Raw genomic sequence first — 26,541 nt, 5'->3', positions numbered from 1 at the left:
GTCACAAGCAAAGTATCCCCAAATTCAATAAGATTGAAATCATAAAAAGCATCTTCGCAGACCACGATGGCATAATATTAGAAATAAACTACAATAAAAACAACCCAAAATACGCAAACACCTGGAAGCTGAATAGCATGCTATTAAATATTTATTGGGTTACCAATTGGATCAAAGAAGAAATTAAAAACATCCTGGAAAGTAATTACAATGAAAATACAACAATCCAAAACCTATGGGACACAATGAAAGCAGTCCTGAGAGGGAAGTTTATAGCTCTACAGGCCTATCTCAAAAAAACAAGAAAAAATGGTAGTAAATCTTCTAACTCTACAACTCAAAGAATTAGAAAGAGAGCAACAAGAAAACCCCAGAGTGAGCAGAAGGAAGGAGATAATAAAGATTTGAGCAGAAATAAATGACATAGAGACAAAAAAAAAAACAATACAGAAAATCAATGAAACAAAGAGCTGGTTCTTTGAAAGGAGAAACAAGATTGACAAACCACTAGCCAGACTCAATAAGAAGCTAAGAGATAAGAACCAAATAAACAAAATCAGGAACGATAGAGGCGAAATAACAACAGACCCCACAGAAATACAAATGATTGTTAAAAAATACTATGGACAGCTCTACTCCAACAAAATAGACAACCTGTAGGAAATAGAAAAATTCCTAGAAAAATACAACATTCCAAAACTCAACCAGGAAGAATCTAAAAATCTCAAGAGGCCAATAACTATGGAAGAAATTGAAGCAGTCATCAAAAAGCTTCCACCAAACAAAAGCCCAGGACCAGATGGCTTCACAGGGGAGTTTTACCAAACATTCAAGGAAGAACTAAAACCTATCCTCCTCAGACTACTACAAAAAATTCAAGAGGAACGAACACTTCCAAGCTCATTCTATGAAGCCAGCATCACCCTAATACCAAAACCAGGTAAAGACAACACAATGAAAGAGAATTACAGGCCAATATCCCTCATGAACATAGATGCCAAAATCCTCAACAAAATCTTAGTGAATCAGATCCAGCAGTTCATCAGAAAGATCTTACACCATGACCAAGTAGGATTTATCCCAGGGATGCAAGGATGGTACAATATCCGCAAATCAATAAACGTGATACATCACATAAACAAATTGAAAGAAAAAAACCACATGGTCATATCAATTGATGCAGAAAAAGCATTTGACAAAATTCAACACCCATTTTTGATAAAAACTCTCAGCAAGGTGGGAGTAGAAGGATCATACCTCAACATAATAAAAGCCATATATGACAGGCCCACAGCCAACATCATACTCAATGGACAAAAACTAACACCATTTCCCCTAAGAACAGGAACAAGACAGGGATGCCCCCTCTCACCACTCCTGTTCAACATAGTACTGGAAGTGTTAGCCATTGCAATTCGGCAAGAAGAAGAAATAAAAGGCATCCAAACTGGAAAAGAAGAAGTAAAACTGTCCTTATTTGCAGACGACATGATATTATACATACAAAACCCTAGAGACTCCATCAAAAAAGCTACTAGACTTAATACATGAATTTGGCAATGTAGCAGGATACAAAATTAACCCCAAGAAATCTGAGGCATTTCTAACACCAATAGTGAACTTTCAGAAAGAGAGATTATAAAAACAATCCCGTTTACCATCGCACCAAAATAATCAAGTTACCTAGGAATAAACTTAACTAAAGAGGTAAAAGACCTCTACTCAGAAAACTACAGGACGTTGAAAAAAAGAGATAGAGGAAGACAGAAACAGATGGAAGAACATACCGTGTTCATGGATTGGTAGAATCAACATCATTAAAATGTCCATGCTACCCAAAGCAATCTATAAATTCAACGCACTTCCCATTAAAATACCAATAGAATACTTCAGAGATCTAGAACGAACTATCCAAAAATTCATCTGGAATAAAAAACGACCCCGAATAGCTGCAGCAATCCTGAGAAAGAACAAAGTAGGTGGGATCTCAATACCAGATATCAAGATGTATTACAAAGCCACTGTTCTCAAAACTGCCTGGTACTGGCACAAGAATAGGCATATAGATCAATGGAATAGAATAGAGAGCCCTGAAATCGGCCCGAACCAATATGCTCAATAATTATTTGACAAAGGAGGCAAGAACATACAATGGATCCAAGACAGTCTCTTCAATAAATGGTGTTGGAAAATTGAGCAGATACATGCAAGAAAATGAAACTAGACCATCAACTTACACCATACACAAAAATAAACTCAAATTGGATAAAGGACTTAAATGTAGGACAGGAAACCATAAAAATTCTAGAAGAATCCAAAGGCAACAAAATCTCAGACATATGCCGAAGCAATTTCTTCACTGATACAGCTCCTAGGGCACTTGAAACTAAAGAGAAAATGAACAAATGGGACTACATCAAAATAAAAAGCTTCTGCACAGCAAAAGAAACCATCAACAAAACAACAAGAAAGCCCACTACATGGGAGAACATATTTGCCAATGTCATATCTGATAAGGGCCTAATCTCCAAAATTTATAGGGAACTCATACAACTTAACAAAAGTAAGATAAACAATCCAATCAAAAAATGGGCAAAGGACCTAAATAGACACCTTTCAAAAGAGGACATTCAGAAAGCCAAGAGACATATGAAAACTTGCTCAAAGTCACTAGTCATCTGAGAGATGCAAATCAAAACAGCAATGAGGTACCATCTCACACCAGTCAGACTGGCTATCATCAACAAATCAACAAACAACAAGTGTTGGAGAGGATGTGGAGAAAAAGGAACACTTGTGCACTGCTGGTGGGAATGCAGACTGGTGCAGCCACTATGGAAGACAGTATGGAGTTTCCTCAAAAAACTGAAAATGGAACTCCCATTTGACCCTGTGATCCCACTTCTAGGAATATATCCCAAGAAACCAGAAACACCAATCAGAAAGGATATATGCACCCCTATGTTCATAGCAGCATAATTCACCATATCTAAGATCTGGAAACAGCCTAAGTGCCCATCAGTAGATAAATGGATTAGAAAACTGTGGTACATCTACACGATGGAATACTATGCTGCTATAAAAAGGAAGAAACTCTTACCATTTGCAACGTCATGGATGGAACTGGAGAGCATTATGCTAAGTGAAATTAGCCAGTCAATGAAGGAAAAATACCACATGATCTCACTCATTCATGGATAGTAGAGACCATTATAAACTTTTGAACAATAATAAATCCAGAGGCAGAGTTGCCTCAAACAGATTGTCAAACTGCAGTGGGAAGGCCGGGGAGCATTGGGGGGCAGGAGGGAGGGGTGTAAGAGATCAACCAAAGGACTTGTATGCATGCATATAAGCATAACCAATGGACATAAGACACTGGGGTGTAGGGGAAGCCAGGGGATTGTCAAGGGCGGGAAAAAAAAGGAGACATATGTAATACTCTTTGTAATACTTTAAGCAATAAAACAATTTAAAAAATAATAAAATAAAATAAAAGAATGATTTCTCAACAGAAACACATAAGGCCGGAAAAGAATGGAAAAATATTTATAAAGTGATGCAAAGCAAGGGACTGAATCCAAGAATACTGTACCCTGCAAGGCTATAATTCAAAATTGAAGGGGAAATAAGAAGCTTCACAGACAAAAAAAAAAAAAAAAAAAAAAAAAAAAAAGGCTAAAGGAGTTTATCAACACGAAGCCAGCAATGCCAGAAATGCTAAAGGGACTGGTGTGAAATGAAGAAATAAAAGGTAAGAAAGGAAACTGTCACAAAAAATAAAAATGGCTACTAACAATTTTATTTCAATAATCACTTTAAATGAAAATGGACTAAATGCTCTAATCAAAGGACATCGGGTGGCTGAATGGATAATAAAACATGACCCATATATTTGCTGTCTACAAGAGACCCACTTCAGAATAAGTTACACACTGAATGAAAGTGAAGTGATGGAAAAATATCTTTCAGGCAAATGGAAATGAAAGAAAAGCTGGGGTACCAATACTTATATCTGACAAAGTAGATTTTAAAGTGAAGGCCATAACAAGAGGTATGGAAGGCAACTTCATAGTGCTAAAGTGATCAACACTCCAAGAGGATATAACCCTGATAAACATAAATGCACCCAAAGTAGGAGCATCCAAATACATAAAATACTCCTGGAAGAAATCAAGAGAGAGATCGACAGCAATAAATCATAGTAGGGTAATTTAATACACCACTGAGATCACTGGATAAATCCTCTAGACCAGTGGTCAGCAAACGGCAGCTCGCGAACCATATATGGCTCTTTGGCCCCTGAGGATGGCACTTCCACAAAATACTGACTTCTGCACATGGGCCATGAAGTTTCAATCACAGTGTTCATGCGTGCCCGCACGTGGTATTTTGTGGAAGAGTCACACTTATCAGGCCAAAGAGCCACATGTGGCTCGTGAGCTGCAGTTTGCTGAGCACTGCTCCAGACAAAAAATGAGCAAAGAAACAACAATCCTAAATGACTCACTAGATCAGATGGACTTAATTGACATCTTCAGAACATTTGACCCCAAAGCCACAGAATATACATTCTTCGCAAGTGCACATGGGAAAATTTCAAAAATAGAACACAAATTGGGTAACAAGCAAAGTCTTCCCAAATTAAAGAAGACTGAAATCATATCAAGCATTTTCTCAGACCACAATGGCATAATATTAGAAATAAACTACAATAAATCAATCCAAAAAATTCAAGCACTTGTAAGCTGAAAATCATTCTATTAAACAATGACTGGGTTACCAAAGAGATCAAAGAAGTAATTAAAAACATCCTGGAAACTAATGACAATGAAAACACAACAATCCAAAATCTATGGAATACAATGAAAGCAGTCCTGAGAGGGAAGTTTATAGTTCTACAAACCTACCTCAAAAAAACAAGAAAAAATGGTAATAAATCATCTAACTCTACAACTCATAGAATTAGAAAGAGAGCATCAAGCAAAGCCCAGAGTGAACAGAATGAAAGAGATAAACATCAGAGCAGAAATGAATGACATAGAAACCAAAAAAACAATAAAGATCAATGAAACCAAGAGCTGGTTCTTTGAAAGGATAAATAAGATTGATGAACCTCTAGCAAGGCTCACCAAGAAGCAAAGAGAAAGGACCTAAATAAACAAAATCAGAAATGAAAGCAGCGAAATAACAACAGACCCCACAGAAATACAAATGATTGTTAAAAACTACTATGGACAACTCTACTCCAACAAACTAGACAACCTGGAGGAAATGGACATATTTCAAGAAAATTACAACCTTCCAAAACTCAATCAGGAAGATTCTAAAAATCTCAATAGGCCAATAACTATGGAAGAAATTGAAGCAATCATCAAAAAGCTTCCAGCAAACAAAGGCTCGGGGCCAGACAGCTTCACAGGGGAGTTTTAACAAACATTCAAGGAAGAACTAAGACCTATCCTCCTCAGACTATTCCAAAAAATTCAAGGGGAAGGAACACTTCCAAGCACATTCTATGAAACCAGCATCACCCTAATACCAAAACCAGACAAAGACAACACAATGAAAGAGAATTACAGGCCAATATCCCTCATGAACATAGATGCCAAAATCCTCAACAAAATCTTAGCAAATCGGATCAAGCAGTACATCAGAAAGATCATACACCATGACCAAGTAGGATTTATCCCAGGGATGCAAGGATGGTACAATATCTGCAAATCAATAAATGTGACGCAGAAAAACATTTGACAAAACCCAACACTCGGAGAACCAAGATGGCGGCGATATAGGCAGACGCGTCCCAGGTTGTGTCCCGGAGCAAATGGAATGAACAGCTGAAACTAGTAACACCCACACCGAATTGGCGAAATTGCTCAACTGGTGAGAGGGTTTGCAGCCGGGAAGAGCAGAACTCCCCTGGAAAGGTAAAAAAAAAAACCAGGGATTTGGGCAGGAAAGTTTGCCAGACCTCTGAGCCCAGAGAGTCGGAGGGAGACCGCGTGGCAGACAGCCGCTTCCCCTGGGACAGGCACAGCCCCTGACTGGGGGGTGGGGAAATTGAACCGCGGGATTCCTGGCGCCACCAGGGAAATTGAGAGCTGGGTTCTGTGACCGCGGAGGACTGAGCCTAAAGGGGGCAGCCTGAAGAGCTGACCTGACCATACAGTCCCGGTAAGAGAAGAAGCTTACAGAAACCAAGCCTTCCCCATTTCCGTGGCCGGCGTTGGTTTGTCTGTTTTCACTGAATCCTGTTCATGGGACATTTCGGATACAGACACTCACCTGTGCTGAAGAGAGGGAGAGTGTGCGGAGGAGTGGAATCTGGGGAGAGACTGGGGAGAGAGGGGGAGCCGGGAGAGGTGGCAGCAAATTGAGTGCTGAGACACCCCTGAGCCCAAGACTGGGGCAGCCATTCTCTCCAGAGAGTGAGGCTCCTCCCCCCGGCCCCCAGGCAAGGAGCACAGCCACACCCAGATTCCACCCTGTACGAGATCAAGGATTAAGATAACCTGATCAGTCCCTGGGAGTTAACAGGGTCTGGCCTATAGGGGGATTTTCAATCCCAGCAACAACATAGTGCCGGTAACTAACTATTACGCAGTCAGCTCTGGGCAGTGAACTTCCACTGGAAAGAGAGGCCCTATAGCCCCAGAGGCCAACCCCAGAACACTGCCACCCAGAGGCTGACACACAAACTGACTCTTTGCTAAACACAAAATAAGGCAGTCTGGGAAATAAATGCGACCTGCTTTAAAATAAGGACTGTGGTTTACAACACAGAGGAACAGTATATCGCAGGGAAACTCAACACTCTCCTGAATACCTGGAAGGTCTAAGGCGAGCCACACTGAAGAATAGAAGAACCGAAGGACCTTCACTACTGCATTTTGTTTTTCTTTTTTCACTTTTTAACTAAGAAAGAAATTTTTTTTTTTCTGTTCTTTTTTTTTTTTTCTTTTTCCATCACCTGATTTTACCCTTTTAATTACTACCTTCTTATTTTTTAACCAGTATTATTACTGCTACCATTTTACCATTTTTTAAAGTGCCATTTTATTTTCTCTTTATTTTATTTTGGGATTAGTGTTCTCCATTCTATTTTCATTGTTATATTATTGGTTGTTTCTAGTTTGCATTCATATCTAGGGAGCTGTTGCTGGAATTTGTTGGGATTAATGGCTGTTCTATAGGAGTATTCTCCTCATATAAAAAGTCTCTTCCCCTCTTCCACTTCATTCTCTCTTTTCGCTCTTTTTTTTTTTTCTTTTCTTTTCTCGCTTTTATTTTCCCCCCTCCTTTTTCCCGATTTCATTTTTGCACTCCTTTTTTTGGTCCCTACTTTTCTTTTCTTTTTTTTCTTTTATCTTTTTCTCTTCCTTCTTCCTTATCCCCTAATTCTCTTAATTCAGGTGGTCACCTTTATTTGGAGTTATTAATATCGTGAATATATTTGTGTATAGTGCCTGGTACGTGGTGCCTTGTTGTGTTGTATTTTGTGCCTTTAAATCAATGCAGCAGATCCAAGCAACAGCAACCTCCTGAGCACCACATCCTCTGCTGAGGAACAGCAGCTGTACATGAAACCTCGCCCCACCAGCCAGAAGAGCCACCACAGCTGTGAACAGCACCCACCAGAGGAGCTGCTGCCAACTGAAGAGCAGCAGATACCGCAACCACCCGAAGAGCAACCACAGACCAAGGAGTCACTGCCACCCAGGGAGCAACCACTGAACGACTCAACATCTAGATATGTCAGTGAGATCAAACATGGGTAGATAAAGAAACCCCCAAAGGAAAGAGAAGGAGGACTCTCCAGAAAAGCAGCTAAGTAATACAGAGGCATGCAACATGACAGATAAAGAATTCAGAATAAGGGTCCTAGAGTGCATAAACCGGATGGAGGAAAAAATCGACAACCTCTTCAAGAAGCAAGAAGAAACAGATGAAAAAATCGATAACATATGGAAGAAGCTAGAAGAAACAGATGAAAAAATCGATAACATATGGAAGAAGCTAGGAGAAACAGATGAAAAAATCAACAACTTAAGTAAGACCCAAGAAAAAATGAAGAGTGATATAGCTGCAATGAAAAACTCCATTGAAAGTATCAACAGTAGACTAGGAGAAGCGGAGGACCGAATTAGTGAATTAGAAGACAAGGAAGCAAAACACACCCAAAATGTACTGCAATTGGAGAAAAAAATTAAAAGACAGGAGGAGAGCCTAAGGGAGCTTTGGGACAACATGAAATGAAACAACATATGAATAATAGGAGTACCAGAACAACAGAAGGATGACCAAGGATTAGAAAACCTACTTGAAGAAATAATATCAGAAAACTTTCCTGAGGTGGGGAAGAAAAAAGTCACACAAGCCCAGAGAGTCCCAAACAAGGTGAACCCGAAAAGACCCACACCAAGACACATCATAATCACCATGGCAAATGTTCAGGACAAAGAGAGAATCTTACAGGCTGCAAGAGAGAGACGGAAAGTTACATACAAGGGATCTCCCATTAGATTGTCAAATGACTTCTCAACAGAAACACATCAGGCCAGAAAAGAATGGACTGAAATTTACAAAGTGATGCAAAGCAAAGGACTGAATCCAAGAATACTCTATCCAGCAAGGCTATCATTCAAACTTGAAGGGGAAATAAGAAGCTTCACAGACAAAAAAAGGCTAAGGGAGTTTGTCACCACCAAGCCAGCAATGCAAGGAATGCTAAAGGGACTGGTATAAAAAGAAGAAATAAAAACCTCAGAAAGAAAACAGCCACACACACACACAAAAAAAGAAATGGCTACAAACAAGTACCTTTCAATAATAACTTTAAACGTAAACGGACTAAATGCTCCAACCAAAAGACATCGAGTGGCTGAATGGATAAAAAAACATGACCCATACATCTGCTGTCTACAAGAAACCCACCTCATTAGAAGAGACTCACACAGACTGAAAGTGAAAGGATGGAAAAATGTCTTTCAGGCAAATGGAAAGGAAAAGAAAGCTGGGGTAGCAATACTTATATCGGACAAAATAGACCTCAAAGTGAAGGCCTTAACAAGAGATAAGGAAGGCCACTTCATAATACTAAAGGGATCAATACAACAAGAAGATATAACCCTGGTAAACATATATGCACCCAATGTAGGAGCACCCAAATTCATAAAAAAAACTCCTGGAAGATATCAAAGGAGAGATCGACAACAATACAATCATAGTAGGGGACTTTAATACACCATTGACAGCACTGGATAAGTCCTATAGACAAACAATCAGCAAAGATACAGCAATCCTAAATGACTCACTAGATCAGATGGACTTAATAGACATCTTCAGAACACTTCACCCCAAAGCCAGGGAATATATGTTCTTCTCAGGTGCTCATTGGACATCTTCAAAAATAGACCACATATTGGGTCACAAGCAAAATATCCCCAAATTCAAGAAGATTGAAATCATAAAAAGCATCTTCGCAGACCACGATGGCATAATACTAGAAATAAACTACAATAAAAACAACCCAAAATACTCAAACACCTGGAAGCTGAATAGCATGTTATTAAATATTGATTGGGTTACCAATGAGATCAAAGAAGAAATTAAAAACATCCTCGAAACTAATGACAATGAAAACACAACAATCCAAAACCTATGGGACACAATGAAAGCAGTCCTGAGAGGGAAGTTTATAGCTCTACAGGCCTATCTCAAAAAACAAGAAAAAATGGTAGTAAATCATCTAACTCTACAACTCAAAGAATTAGAAAGAGAGCAACAAGAAAACCCCAGAGTGAGCAGAAGGAAGGAGATAATAAAGATTAGAGCAGAAATAAATGACATAGAGACCAAAAAAACAATACAGAAAATCAATGAAACCAAGAGCTGGTTCTTTGAAAGGATAAACAAGATTGACAAACCTCTAGCCAGACTCACCAAGAAGCAGAGAGAGAGGACCCAAATAAATAAAATCAGAAACGATAGAGGCGAAATAACAACAGACCCCACAGAAATACAAATGATTGTTAAAAAATACTATAGACAGCTCTACTCCAACAAACTAGACAACCTGGAGGAAATGGACAAATTCCTAGAAAAATACAACATTCCAAAACTCAATCAGGAAGAATCTAAAAATCTCAACAGGCCAATAACTATGGAAGAAATTGAAGCAGTCATCAAAAAGCTTCCACCAAACAAAAGCCCAGGACCAGACGGCTTCACAGGGGAGTTTTACCAAACATTCAAGGAAGAACTAAAACCTATCCTCCTCAGACTACTACAAAAAATTCAAGAGGAAGGAACACTTCCAAGCTCATTCTATGAAGCCAGCATCACCCTAATACCAAAACCAGGTAAAGACAACACAATGAAAGAGAATTACAGGCCAATATCCCTCATGAACATAGATGCCAAAATCCTCAACAAAATCTTAGCAAATCGGATCCAGCAGTACATCAGAAAGATCATACACCATGACCAAGTAGGATTTATCCCAGGGATGCAAGGATGGTACAATATCCGCAAATCAATAAACGTGATACATCACATAAACAAATTGAAAGAAAAAAACCACATGGTCATATCAATTGATGCAGAAAAAGCATTTGACAAAATTCAACACCCATTTTTGATAAAAACTCTCAGCAAGGTGGGAGTAGAAGGATCATACCTCAACATAATAAAAGCCATATATGACAGGCCCACAGCCAACATCATACTCAACGGACAAAAACTAACAACATTTCCCCTAAGAACAGGAACAAGACAGGGATGCCCCCTCTCACCACTCCTGTTCAACATAGTACTGGAAGTGTTAGCCATTGCAATTCGGCAAGAAGAAGAAATAAAAGGCATCCAAACTGGAAAAGAGGAAGTAAAACTGTCCTTATTTGCAGACGACATGATATTATACATACAAAACCCTAGAGATTCCATCAAAAAGCTACTAGACTTAATACATGAATTTGGCAATGTAGCAGGATACAAAATTAACCCCAAGAAATCTGAGGCATTTCTATACACCAATAGTGAACTTTCAGAAAGAGAGATTATAAAAACAATCCCGTTTACCATTGCACCAAAAAAATTAAGCTACCTAGGAATAAACTTAACTAAAGAGGTAAAAGACCTCTACTCAGAAAACTACAGGATGTTGAAAAAAATATAGAGGAAGACATAAACAGATGGAAGAACATACCGTGTTCATGGATTGGTAGAATCAACATCATTAAAATGTCCATACTACCCAAAGCAATCTATAAATTCAACGCACTTCCCATTAAAATACCAACGGCATACTTCAGAGATCTAGAACAAACTCTCCAAAAATTCATCTGGAATAAAAAAAGACCCCGAATAGCTGCAGCAATCCTGAAAAAGAACAAAGTAGGTGGGATCTCAATACCAGATATCAAGTTGTATTACAAAGCCACTGTTCTCAAAACTGCCTGGTACTGGCACAAGAATAGGCATATAGATCAATGGAATAGAATAGAGACCCCAGAAATCGGCCCGAACCAATATGCTCATTTAATATTTGACAAAGGAGGCAAGAACATACAATGGAGCCAAGATAGTCTCTTCAATAAATGGTGCTGGGAAAATTGGACAGATATATGCAAGAAAATGAAACTAGACCACCAACTTACACCATACACAAAAATAAACTCAAAATGGATACAGGACTTAAATGTACGACGGGAAACCATAAAAATTCTAGAAGAATCCAAAGGCAACAAAATCTCAGACATATGCCGAAGCAATTTCTTCACTGATACAGCTCCTAGGCCACTTGAAACTAAAGAAAAAATGAACAAATGGGACTACATCAAAATAAAAAGCTTCTGCACAGCAAAAGAAACCATCAACAAAACAACGAGAAAACCCACTGTGTGGGAAAACATATTTGCCAATGACATATCTGATAAGGGCCTAATCTCCAAAATTTATAGGGAACTCATACAACTTAACAAAAGAAAGATAAACAATCCAATCAAAAAATGGGCAAAGGACCTAAATAGACACCTTTCAAAAGAGGACATCCAGAAAGCCAAGAGACATATGAAAACATGCTCAAAGTCACTAATCATCCGAGAGATGCAAATCAAAACAGCAATGAGGTACCATCTCACACCTGTCAGACTGGCTATCATCAACAAATCAACAAATGACAAGTGCTGGAGAGGATGTGGAGAAAAAGGAACACTTGTGCACTGCTGGTGGGAATGCAGACTGGTGCAGCCACTATGGAAGACAGTATGGAGTTTCCTTAAAAAACTGAAAAGGGAACTCCCATTTGACCCTGTGATCCCACTTCTAGGAATATATCGCAAGAAACCAGAAACACCAATCAGAAAGGATATATGCACCCCTATGTTCATAGCAGCACAATTCACCATAGCTAAGATCTGGAAACAGCCTAAGGGCCCATCAGTAGATGAATGGATTAGAAAACTGTGGTACATCTACACGATGGAATACTATGCTGCTGTAAAAAGGAAGGAACTCTTACCATTTGCAACGGCATGGATGGAACTGGAGAGCATTATGCTAAGTGAAATAAGCCAGTCAATAAAGGAAAAATACCACATGATCTCACTCATTCATGGACAATAGAGACCATTATAAACTTTTGAACAATAATAGATACAGAGGCAGAGCTGCCTCAAACAGATTGTCAAACTGCAGCGGGAAGGCCGGGGAGGGTTGGGGGGCAGCAGGTAGGGGGGTAAGAGATCAACTAAAGGACTTGTATGCATGCATATAAGCATAACCAATGGACATAAGACACTGGGTGATAGGGGAGGCTAGGGGACTGTCTAGGGCGGGGGATAAAATGGATACATATGTAATACCCTTTGTAATACTTTAAGCAATAAAAAAAAATAAAAAAAAAATTAATAACAAAATATGGGGGGTGGGGAGAGATTAAAAAAAAAAAAACCAACACTCTTTCTTCATAAAAACTCTCAGCAAGGTGGGAATGGAAGGATCATAACTAAACATAGTAAAAGCCATATATGACAAACCCACAGCCAACATCATAATCAATGGGCAAAAACTAAAACCATTTCCCCTCAAAACAGGAACAATACAGGGATGCCCTGTCTCACCACTCCTGTTCGACATAGTACTGGAAGTACTAGCCATTGTGATCAGACAAGGAGAAGAAATAAAAGGCATACAAATTGGAAAAGAAGAAGTAAAACTGTCCTTATTCGCAGAAGACATGATACTGTACATAGAAAACCCTAAAGACTCCATAAAAAAATTATTAGTCTTAATAAATGAATTCGGCAATGTAGCAGGATACAAATTTAATGCCAGGAAATCTATGGAATTTCTATACACCAATAATGAACTTACAGAAAGAGAGACTAAAAAAGGAATCCCATTTACCATTGCACCAAAAAAATTAAGATACCTAGGAATAAACTTGACTAAGGAGGTGAAAGACCTGTACGCGGAAAACTACAGGACACTGAAAAAGGAGACAGAGGAAGACATAAAGAGATGGAAGAACATACCATGTTCATGGATTGGTAGAAACAACCTCATCAAGATGTCCATATTACCCAAAGGAATCTATAGATTCAGCGCACTCCCCATTAAAATACCATCGACATATTTCACAGACCTAGAACAAACTTTCCAAAAATTCATCTGGAATTAAAAAAGACCCCAAATAGCTGCAGCAATCCTGAGGAAGAAGAACAAAGTAGGTGGGATCTCAATACGAGATATTAAGCTGTATTACAAAGCCACTGTTCTCAAAATTGCCTGGTGCTGGCACAAGAACAGACATATAGATCAATGGAATAAAATAGAGAACCCAGAAATTGACCTAAGCCACTATGCTCAATTAATATTCAACAAAGGAGTTGTGATCATAAAATGGAGTCAAGACAGCCTCTTCAATAAATGGTGTTGAGAAAATTGGACAGATACATGCAAAAAAATGAAACTAGACCACCAACTTACACCATACACAAAAATAAACTCAAAATGCATAAAGGACTTAAGCATAAGATGGAAAACCATAAAATACTAGAGCAACGCTTCTCAACCTGTGGGATCGAACGACCCTTTCACAGGGGTTGCCTAAGACCATCAGAAAACACATATATAATTACATATTGTTTTTGCGATTAATCACTATGCTTTAATTATGTTCAATTTGTACCAATGAAATTGGGGGTCATCACAACATGAGGAACTGTGTTAAAGGGTCGCAGCATTAGTAAGGTTGAGAACCACTGTACTAGAGGAATCCACAGGCAGCAAAATCTCAGACATATGCCGAAGCAATTTCTTCACTGATACTGCTCCTAGGGCAATGGAAACTAAAGAGAAAATAAACAAATGGGACTACATCAAAATAAAAAGCTTTTGCACAGCAAAGGAAACCATCAGCAAAACAAGAAATCCCAGTGTGTGGGAGAACATATTTGCAAATGTTATCACCGATAAGGGTTTAATCTCCAACATTTACAGGGAACCCATACAACTTAAAAGAAAGATAAAAAAACCAATCAAAAAATGGGCAACGGACCTAAATAGATGCTTTTCGAAAGAAGACATAAGGAAGGCCAAAAGATATGAAAACATGCTCAAAGTCACTAATCATCCGAGAGATGGAAATCAAAACGGCAATGCAGTAACATCTCACCCCTGTCAGAACGGCTATCACCAATACATCAACAAAGGACAAGTGCTGGCGAGGATGTGGAGAAAAAGGAACCCTAGTACACTGCTGGTGAAAATGCAGACTGGTGCAGCCACTGTGGAGAACAGTATGGAGTTTCCTCAAAAAACTAAAAATAGAACTCCCATTTGACCCACTGATCCCACTTTTAGGAATATATCCCAAGAAACTAGAAACACCAATTAGAAAGGCTATATGCACCCCTATGTTCATAGCAGCACAAATCACCATAGCTAAGATTTGGAAACAGCCTAAGTGCCCATCAGTAGATGAGTGGATTAAAAAACTGGTGCATCTACACAATGGATTACTACGCTGCGGTAAAAATGAAGGAGTTCTCACCATTTGCAACAATATGGATGGAACTGGAGAGCATTATGCTAAGTGAAATAAGCCAGTAAGAGAAAGATAAATATCAAAATATCTAACTCATTTATGGACTATAAGGAACAGCATAAAATGATGAACAAAAACAGATCCAGAGACAGAGAAGCATCAATCAGACCGTCAAACCTCAGAAGGAAGGTAGGGGAGGGTGGGCATAAAGGGGAGAGATCAACCAAAGGACTTATATGCAGGCATATAGGCCTAACCAATGGACACAGACAACAGGGGGGTGAGGGCATGAGTGGGGGGATGGGGGTAATGTGGGGATATGGACACATATGTAATAACTTAATAAAAATATTTAAAGGAGAATTAACATATAAAGTGAATAAAGTCCTAAGGATAGGGTCACTATCAAAAAAATAAATAAATAAATAAATAAATAAATAAATAAATAAATAAATAATAGAACTTTCAGAATGTGCAGAGATGTGGATATTTTTCTCATATCAATGCCACCAAAGGGTGATCTTAGCAAAGAAGAATTTAATAATCATTGGAAAGGATAATTCCTTTTGTGGATACCAGTCAGACCCTTTCCCCAGCCACTCCTGTTATTGACCAATGGGCTTTAAAACAATGTGGTCATGTTGGCAGGGACAGAAGTTAATTTATGTGCTAAGTAACATGGGTTTTCACTTAGAAGGCTAACCCTGGCTACAGCCACCAATAAATGCCCAATCTACCTTCAGCAGAAACTGACACTAAGCTCTTATATGAGATCATTCCCTAGAGTGATCAGCTAGCTACTTTAGTTTTATTACAATTGGGCTGCTTTCATCATGGAAAGGGCAGCATTGTGTTTCTGCTGAAATAGACTCCTAATCTGGACACAAATTTGCCTGAATTCAATACTTCTGCCAAAAGTACCACCCCTGGACTTCTAGAATGCCATATACACCATCATAATATTTCATACATTATTGTTTTTGATTATTGAACTAACTTTATAGCAAAAGAAGTACGGTAATGGGCTTATGATTATGAAATTAACTGTTCTTACCAGTTTCATGTTCCCCACTCTCCTGAAGCAGCTGTCTTTCATAACAGACAGCTAAATGGCAATACTTCACAAGACTTGGACCAGGTTCTACTGAAGGCTGTGTAGGCTCTGAATCAGTGGTTAATATATAGTGCTATTTCCCCAATAGACAAGATTCACAAATCCAGAAACCAATGGGTGAAAATGGGAGTGGCACCATTCAATGTTACCCTAGTAACTCACTAACAAAATTTTTGCTTTCTGTTCCCATGTCTTTATGCACTACTGGTCTAGAGTTCTTGGTACCAGAGGGAGTAATGCTTCCACAAGGAGACACAACAATGATTCCACTGAACTGGAAGCCAATAATGCCACTCAGCCACTTAGGACTCCTCATCTCTCTAAATCAACAGGCAAAGAAGGGAGTTACTGTGTATAATGGAGTTATTGATTTTGACTACTGAGGGGAAATTGGACTACTACTGCACAATGTAAGTAAAGAAGTGAATATCTGGAATACAGGAGATATCTTATGTCCTCTCTTTGTTGAAATGCCCTGCAATTATGGTAAATGAAAAACTACAATGATCCAATCCAGGCAGAACTATGACTTACCTGGGCTTTTCAGAAATGAATCTTGGGTCACTTCACGAGATAAAGAATTACAAGCAGCTAAGGTACTTGCTGAAGACAAATGGAAATAAGAATGGGTAATACAAACATATAGTTATAAATACTATGTACAACCACATGAGCACTTAAAAAAATGAGTACTATAATTGTCATGAGTATTTCCTCCACTTTATCATGAATATTTGTATGTATGTATGCATATAAAATCAAATATTGTTTTCTTTCCTCTCTTATTCCCTTATTATGTAACATAATCTGTATCATCTTTAAAATAGAATTTAAGTATTGTTAGTATTACATTATAGTATTTAAGTTATAGGATATCAGGAGAAGAGTAAACATCATTCAAGGTTTTTACCTTCTCTTCTGGGGAAGAAATTAATGCATTTTTAGTTGTATGAAGAATAGTAGTATCATGTTAGGCAGAATTATGACCTTGTAATTGTCTTTTTAAAATATTAATTATGGATTAAATAGATGCATGTGAGTGTTAAAATGGCAAGGGGCAGACTTTTGATGGCTAATTTTATGTGTGAGCTTGACTGAGCTGATGGATGCCCAGATAGCTAGTAAAAAATATTTCTGTGAGTGTCTGTGAGGGTTTTCCTGGAAGAGATCAGCCTTTAAATTGGTAAACTGAGTAAAGAAAATTGTCTTTACCAATGCAGTAGGATATTATCCAGCCCCTTGAGAGCTTGGATAATATGGAAAGGCAGAACAAGAGCAAATTTCTTCCATCCCTGAGCTGAGATATTCAACTTTTCTTGCCATCAGACATCTAAGTTCCTGATTCTTGGGCTTTCAGACTCAGACTGAGATTTATATATTACTAGAGGCCCATTGCATAAAATTTGTGCATGGGGGGTGTGTCCCTCAGCCCAGCCTGAACCTTCTCTAATCTGGGACCCCTTGGGGGATATCCGACTGCCAGTTTATGCCCTATCCCACCCTAAACCGGCAGTCAGACATCCCTCTCACAATCCGGAACCACTGGCTCCTAACTGCTCACCTGCCTGCCTGCCTGATTGCCCCTAACCACCTCTGCCAGCCTGCCTGATCCCCCTGACTGTGCTCTCCTGCTGGCCTGATCCCCCTGACTGCTCTCTCCTGCTGGCCTGATCCCCCTGACTGCTCTCCCCTGACAGCCTGATCACCCCTAACTGCCTCTGCATTGGCCTTGCGATGGTGGCTTTGTCCGGAAAGACGTCCAGAAGGTCATCTGGAAGATGTCCAGTCTAATTAGCATATTGCCCTTTTATTAGTATAGATTGACTCCTCTAGTTCTTTGGCTTTGGGGTTTGGATTGGAATGACAACATATGCTTCTTTGGGCCTTCAGCTTGCAGATGGCAAATAGTGGGACTTCTCAGCCTCCGCAATCACATAAGCCAATTCCTCAATAAATTTCTTCCTGTATCCCTCCCTTCCTTCCTTCCTTCCTTCCTTCCTTCCTTCCTTCCTTCCTTCCTTCCTTCCTTCCTTCCTTCCTTCCTTCCTTTCTTCCTCCTTCCTTTCTGTCATTATTCTATTACTAGAAGGCCTGTGCACAAAAATTTGTGCACTGGCAGGGAAGGGGGGTCCCTCAGCCCAACCTATGCCCTCTCATGGATCACGCTGCTGCTTGCCCTGTCTGCCCTGCCCTCCCCGCCCACCTCGCCCAAGACACAGCAGGCCCGGATCCAGCCCTGGGTCGAGCGGCCGCTCAGATCCTGCTGCCACCCGCCCTGCCCACCCAGCCCAAGACACTGCAGGCCCGAATCCTGCCCAGCTCAGATCTGCTGCCGCCTGCCCCGACCACCCTGCCCAAGACATGGCAGGCCAGGATCTCGCTTTGGGCGGTGCAGCGGGATCTGCCTGCAGTATGCAAATTAGCCGCCATCTTTGCTGATTAGCCAATGGGAGGCGTAGCGCAGGTACAGTTAATTTCAATCTTTTGCCTATTATTAGATAGGATTCTCTTACTGCTTCTGGAGAATTCTGGCTAACACATTTGCTTTTCATTTGTTTTCTTTACTAGTCCTTTTTTGGGGGTCTGTGTGTGTGGAGGGAGGGACTAATGGCTCAATTATGATGCCAAAATTTGACTTTTAATGTTGACCCAGGCCCTATACTGACACTTTGGCTTTAAGATTTTTTTTTTAATTCACATTGTTTAAAACACGCTTTACCTTAAATGAGAGACACTCAACTCTCATATCCTTTTTGAACCTCATGGACTCACATGGATCAGCATATGGGAATTAGAAATGTTCTGAAGACAAGATAAAAATAAAAGTACATTGATAAGAGTAAAAATTTTAAAAGAATATAGGTCTCTCTATTGTTTGATGATTGTAAGCTGACAAATTAAGGGAAATAAGTTATGTAATAGAAATAAAATATTCACCTAAATTAGCAAAGAAAAAAGAACAACAAAACAAAACCAAACAAACTCCACACACAAAACAGGCAAATCATGTAAAGACAATTAAACCAACCTAATAAATCTAACAATTAGTCATATATTATCTCCATTTAGGATTGCCAGATTTAGTAAACAAAAATGTAAGATGCCCAATAAAATTTAAATTTCAGAGAAACTATACATATATTCCTAATACATGTTTGACTATATTTGGTGTATACTGTGGGGTCCTATCTAGAATAAACCATATGTTCAAGGCCCCTGTAAGCATAGGCCTAATTGGGGTGCTCAAGGCCAAGATACTTTCATGTAGGTGCAAGGTCCCTGAAAACCTTACACTGCACAGACGTACCTTTCTGTGGCCAAAATACTAATATTATTGTTTGGCAAAAAGCCTTCTTTGTTTGAGCTTGTTTGAGCATGTATATAAGCTGTCACTGACCAGCATGCTCTGGCTGCTTTTTTGTGGAATAAAGCATGCCCATTTGCCTGCTTGCACAAGCATGCTCTTCTGATTCCCGTCAAACAGAAGGGTCAAGTCCTTAGCTGAGGAGCTTGCATCAGGCACATACTTATACAAAAAAGAATTATTTGTTGCTTATTAGAAATTCAAATTTTCTTGAGCATCCACTATATTATCTGGAAATCCTATCTTTACCCTGTTTCAATTTTGGGAACAGCACATAGAATTTTATCTGTGATGAGGCAAAAATTATGAACTATGGGGTATTCACAGTCTTTTATTCTCCCCTGCCATATAAAACCAGTTCTAGGTTTGCCATTTCAGTTATTCCCCCCCTCCCATCCACTCCAGAGAGTTCTGTTTGGTTGCTAAGTTGCCAAGTTCTGTGGACATTATGATGTAGAGTCAAAAGAACTTTGAAAAGGTATAAAAGGGGAGGTGACTTGCACAAGGAAAGGAAGAGAGCAGTCTGGACCTAATGAAGCACAGATTTGGGAGTAATTTATACTGCTGAGAATGGAAATAAATGGTAAGCTGAAATTAAAAAAGAACAATACAAAGACTTTTAAATAAGTACTTCTTAGTTTATGTATCCATTTTATAGTATTCAAAATTATATTTAAACTAGGGCCATGGTGCATGAAGATTTGTGCACGGGGGGGGGGGGGGGGTCCCTCAGTCCGATCTGCACCCTCTCCAATCTGGGAGCCCTCAGGGGAGCTCTCTCCAATCCGAGAATTTCTGTCTGTCTGCAATCATATGAGCGAATTGTCTGAGACCCCAACACAGTTTGGTTTTGTGCTCACAGAATAGTAGAGGGATTTTTTTTTCTTTCCTCCAGTGGTGGAGATTCCCTAGAAGTTGCAGGATATCTTCCTTTTAATTTTTCCTCGACACTCTGACTTTACTTATGTCTCTCACCTTTCTTTCCCTCCATCCCCCACCTGCAACAGTAACTTGCTCCAGGCTCACTTTGCTCTAATGCAGGGGTGGGCAAACTTTTTGAGTCGAGGGCCACAATGGGTTCTTAAACTGGACCGGAGGGCCGGAACAAAAGCATGGATGGAATGTTTGTGTGAACTAATATAAATTCAAAGTAAACATCATTACATAAAAGGGTACGGTCTTTTTTTTTTTCAGTTTTATTCATTTCAAACGGGCCGAATCCGGCCCATGGGCCGTAGTTTGCCCACGGCTGCTCTAGTGTCTAGGAGATCCCACAAGGTGTCTGCCACAAGAACTATGATTCCCAGCATTTTTTGGTGCTCTCCGCGCTCTTGGTTTTCACTTCCGGTCCAGGGGCTGCAGAAACTAAAAGGAATGGGAACTTCAGACGCCCCCAGGCCAGGCTAACAGGACCGGACACTCCAGTGGCATCTCCAGGACCTAGGCTGCTCGGCACCTGCACACATAGGCCCGGAGCGGCCAGGGGGGGCAGGAATGCCCTCCATGTTGCCACAGCGAAATGGCGGGCATTCCCGCCCCATCTCACCCCCTGGCTGCTCGGCGTCCACAGGCCCGCCATCTTTGTCAGGTTAATTTGCATACACACTCCTGATTGGCAGTGGGACATTGCAAAGGGACGGTTGATTTACATATTTGTCTATTATTAGTGTAGATTAACTTTGGCTACTTGATTTATGATTCTTTGATAGAGATCCTACTCTGAGACTTGTTCTTTTGGGCCAGACCTTCAATACATCTGCTATGATTCTATAAATATACTTCAACTGGAGAAAAGTACCTTGTTTTATTTGTCACTAAATTTTTTGAGTAAAAAATTCATTTTAAAAGTAAAATTAATAAGTATGAGGAGGAAAGGTGAGAGAAGTTAAGGTCCATCAAATGAAGGAGTTGGAGCATAGGAGTTTCCTGACACTCATAAGTAAATGTGGCTCAGAGGTATATGTTGAGGAACTTCCATCCAAGATAGTGTGAAAGTTTATCTTGGAGAGTTTGTCTGAAGGGGAAGATCAGCCATTCAATATATAAAGAAGTTTTAACTGAACTGATGAGTCATTAATACAATTTGTTGTAAAATTTTTAAACTTCTGATAGAAGAAAAAAAAATCCTTCCCAAATCATGTGAGCATTGGAGGACACTTCTTAAAAAATTTTTAATACAAACAAGCTTCCCTCAATTTGAAGGCTAGCTGAATCTGATTTTAAAAGTTCTAAATAGCCAGGTCCATTTCAAAGTCCATATGTATATTTTAAACTTTAACAGACCTAATATGTAAAATCTGAATAAGAAGAGAGAATATTTGAGATTAACAACTATGGTATTTATAGTTTTTGTTTTATAACACTTTTTACAAAATTAGATTTCATAAATGTAATACTGTACTTTCTCAAGGACCCAGTTACCAATTCAAAATATTATTGTATTTTTTTTAAAAGTATATATATTTTATTGATTTTTTACAGAGAGGAAGGGAGAAGGATAGAGAGTTAGAAACATCAATGAGAGAGAAACATTGATCAGCTGCCTCCTGCACACCCCCTACTGGGGATATGCCCACAACCAAGGTACATGCCCTTGACTGGAATCAAACCTTGGACCCTTCAGTACACAGGCCGACGCTCTATCCACTGAGCCAAACCAGAGTTAGGGCCAAAATATTTTTAATAATTTTAAACATTATAGTTTTATAAGGTATGAGGTAAAATATAACAATTTAGTTTTTCTGTCAATAAAGTTAAGTGTTGCTTTCAGTAAATATAAACCAAAAAAAATACCTTATTAGTCTATTGCTTAAATAAACATACATATTTGACTGAGTTATTAAAACACTAGAGGCCTGGTGCACAAAATTCGTTCATGGGAGGGGGTATCCCTCAGCCCAGCCTGCACCCTCTCTAATACAAAACCCCTTGGGGGATGTCCAGTTGCTGGTTGTTGGACATCCCTCTTGCAATCTGGGACCACTGGATCCTAACTGCTCGCCTGCCTGCCAGCCTGACCCCCCTACCTGCTCTCTCCCATTGGCCTGATCACCCTAACTGCTCTCCCCTGCTGGCCTGATCCCCCTAACTGCCCTCCCCTGTCGGCCTGATCACCCCTAACTGCCTCTGCCTTGGCCCCACTATCATGGCTTTGTCGGGAAGGACATTTAGTCTAATTAGCATGTTACCCTTTTATTAATATAGATGACAAAGCAAGATACAAGGCTTATAACTCTTGGTTGTTTCCAAAATACTAGTATATCCAGTCATTAAAAATTAAATATTAGGCTGTTGAATACACTAGCCCATATGCTTCTTGTGCCATCTCAAAGAGGACATTTTAAAAATAATTTTATTATTTCCATTACCATTTAACCCCTTCATGCCCTCTTCCATATCCATCCACTACCCCCACAATGACCACACTGTTGTCCATCTCTATGAGTTCTCTATTTTTTTCTTTTCTTTTCTATTTTGTCAGATATAAGTATTTCTTCCCCAGTTCTTTCCCTCTTTTCTTTTGCATGAAATAACTTTCTCCATATTTTTACTTTTCATGGGTTTATCTTTTGCTCTGAGGTGGGTCTTTTGAAGACCACATATACATGGGTCTTGTTGTCTTATTCATTCAGCTAACTTATGTTTTTGTTTGAAGCATTTAAGCCCTTTACATTTAAAGTGGTTATTAATAGGTATATATTTATTATCATTTTATTTTTTTAACTATGTCCCTCTGTTGTTGTTTTTCTACTTTTCCTTCTTCTGCTTCTTAACGCAAGCCCTTAACATTTCTTTTAATACTGGTTTGGTAATAACAAACTCTTTTAGGTTTTTCTTGTCTAAGAAGCTCTTTATTTTATTTCTTCTTCATTTGTAATGATAACTTTGCCGGGTAAAGTAGTCTTCGATGTAGGTCCTATTTTTTCATCATTTTCAATATTTCATGCCAATCCCTTCTGGCCTGAAATATTTCTGTTAAGAAATCAGCTGGCAGTTTTATGGGAGCTCCCTTGTAGGTCACTGACTGCCTTTGTCTTGAGGCTTTTAATATTCTTTCTTTGTCCTTAACATTTGGCATTTTAATTTTGATGTGTTCTTCTGTGGGCCTGTTTGGGTCACTCTTGTTTGACGCTCAGTACTTCGACTTGTAAGTCTTTTTTCTTCACCAGGTTAGGGAAGTTTTCAACATTATTTCTTCAAATAGGTTCTTTATCCCTCCTTTTCTCCTTCTGGTACCCCTATGCCGTGGATGTTGTTATGATTCATGTTGTCCCAAAGTTCCCTTAAACTATTCTCGTTTTTTGTCATTTTTCTTTTTGCTGCTCTAATTGGGTGTTTTTGTTGTTGTTGTTCCTATCTTGTCTTCTGATTCACTGATTCAATCCTCTTCTTCACTGATCCCACTGTTTATTACTTGCAGTGTATTCTTTATTTCAGATATGGCATTCTTCATTTCTGACTGGTCTTTTTTTATGGTTTCTATATTCTTTTTCATGCTGTTGACCATCCTTGCAGTCATTATTCTGAACTTTATATCTGATAAATTGTTTATCTCCACTTTATTTAGCTCATTTCTAACAAATTCTCTTGTTCCTTTATTTGGGGCCTGTTTCTTTGTCTCCCCAAATTTTCTACCTGTTTGTTTCTATGTATTGGGTAGATCTTCTATGACTCCCAGTCTTGGTAGTGTGGTCTTATGTAGTAGGTGGCCTGTGGGATCCAGTGGCACAGTCTCCCTGATCACCAGAACTGGATTCCTTGTGCGATTTGTGTGGGCCCTACTGTTGTAATTGGGTCTTGATTGCTATTGGCCTATTCATACATGGGCGTGACTCTCAGGCTGGCTCACAGTGAGACTCAATCTCCAACACAGCTTGCAGTCTGCTATGCCAGTGCTGATCACAACTAGTGGAATTTGCCTTAGCAGGTTTTGTTTCCTGCCAATATCTCCTTGTGGCTATGCTGCTTGTGAAGCTTATTGCGTACTGCTGTGTTATGTGAAGTTGGCCACTGGGTGTATTGGTTCTCATCACTTTGGAGAGACTCTGGTGCAGGCCAGTGTCAGACTTTGTCTGTAATTGTCAGCTGAGCAGTCTATTTGGAGCTGTCAGCATCCACAGCTGTGGCTTCCTCTGTGGGGCTTGGGTGAGTGTGGAAAGGACTGAGCTTCACAGGAAGGTTGTCTTTTACTAGCCTCAGGCCCAGGAACAAGTGAGGCAAACACTCAAAGCACACAGGGATCTGCCTCTGCCTGCAGGCTGTCTCTTAGTCTCAGTCACTTCATGAGCCTGGGCTACAGTCTTCAGCAGAGTGTAACTCCACATAGTGGGGCAAGAGGGATTCCTATGGGTGGGGTTGTTGCTTCATCCCCTACTAATGCTCCATTAGGTGGGAAAGCTCTGCCTGAGAATGATGGCTTCTTCAGAATGGGGAAATGACTCAGCATAGGGATCCTGGCATCTGGCCAAATAGGACATATTTTTAAATGAACAATAATGGCCCTGAGAACACATATTTCTGATATGGCTTCTTTGGCAGAGGAGAGCAAGATTTCAAATATAACTTAAATTTAGTTGACAAGCAACTTAATTTATTCTAATAGCATTAATATCTGCGATAAATGTGAGTATATGTACTGGTTATATCTTAATGAAATGCCAGTGCAGAATGTGGAAGATAACAATGAATCTTATAGTTAGCTATCAAAAGGCAAAGCAGAATAGGTACTTTACTTGGAGATAGAATATAAAAGATGTAACTAGTCTACATCTGTTATATGAAAATAACATTATTTTATTTCAGGGGGCATATAACAAAACCTAGATGTCAACCAGGAGCTCTAGTTCCCACCAAATTTTTGGACTTCAGCCTTATTAAAAGCAACCAAACAGTGAGTTCAATTTTATTATTATAGGCATCTTCTAAAATATAGACACTGTTTATTGTCTTACACTGATTATAACTCTGCTGATGCTAAAATATTTTGGTAATACAGTTTATTTAATTGATAAACTCAAACAAACCAAACTCAATTAAGCTCAGCAAGGACCCTTTCCTTGAAATCTGTGGTGTCTTTGAAAATACCAAAGAAGAGAGTTTAAAAGACAAGTAGACTAGAGGATCAAGAAATGTCTTGAAGAATGCTTACATTTAAATATTAGGAAGAGTAAAAACTAAGTGAAAAAGACAAATTAGAAGAGGATAAAAAAGGAGAAAGGCAACATACTCCATGAGATATCAGAAGTCAAGAAATAACGTGCTTAAAAGCGGAGGAAGATTAAGAGAGTAAAATTGCCCAATTTTAGTAGAATCCAGAGAGTGGATTAAATCTCATTGTAATCACTGCTTTCAGTAAATAAATAAATAAATAAATAAATAAATAAATAAATAAATAGTCTGAGATAAAAAGTCACACTGAATTATTATGAAATTTTTGGGGAAAATTGTAAGCTATATGTAAGTGTGAAATAACAACAACAAAACAAAAAAAAAACAGAAAAGGCATGTTGAGTAAATGTAGAAAAAAAGTTAATCAGACGAGGTGGGGTTAGAGTATGGAGGATCTCTGAAGACAGCAATATGAGATAAAGGCTCATGTAATTTCCTAAAATCCAGCTGACTTATCTAGGTTAGCTCTTAAAGCTAACCATAAACAATGGAAGCCATATTTCCTAATATGTCAACTTCGACAGATTTTTTTGAGCCACTTTCCTTCCTTTCCTCACTACTGCCTTCAATAATAAACTCTCCTACCCATTTTTCTACTCTAAAGAAATCTTCCATCTCAGATTGTCCTAAGTCCCCTCATAGAGAGGAATGGAAATATATTATTCAGAGAATTGGTATATGCTGAAGGTATTTGAGCACATAGGTGACATGAAGAAAGAACAATGTAAGAAGAGAAAGGTAAACTAAGAATTTAGAATCAGGAAAGTCAGGTACTATCAGCAGTAACACAGTATGATTGATTATCAGCTTGATTAGTGCTGAAGCTATGAGAATGAAAAGAAA

Source organism: Myotis daubentonii, chromosome X (assembly GCF_963259705.1).
Source record: "Myotis daubentonii chromosome X, mMyoDau2.1, whole genome shotgun sequence".
NCBI lineage: Eukaryota > Metazoa > Chordata > Mammalia > Chiroptera > Vespertilionidae > Myotis > Myotis daubentonii.
The sequence above is the reverse complement of the archived record's forward strand: the minus strand, read 5'-3'. Positions refer to the sequence as shown.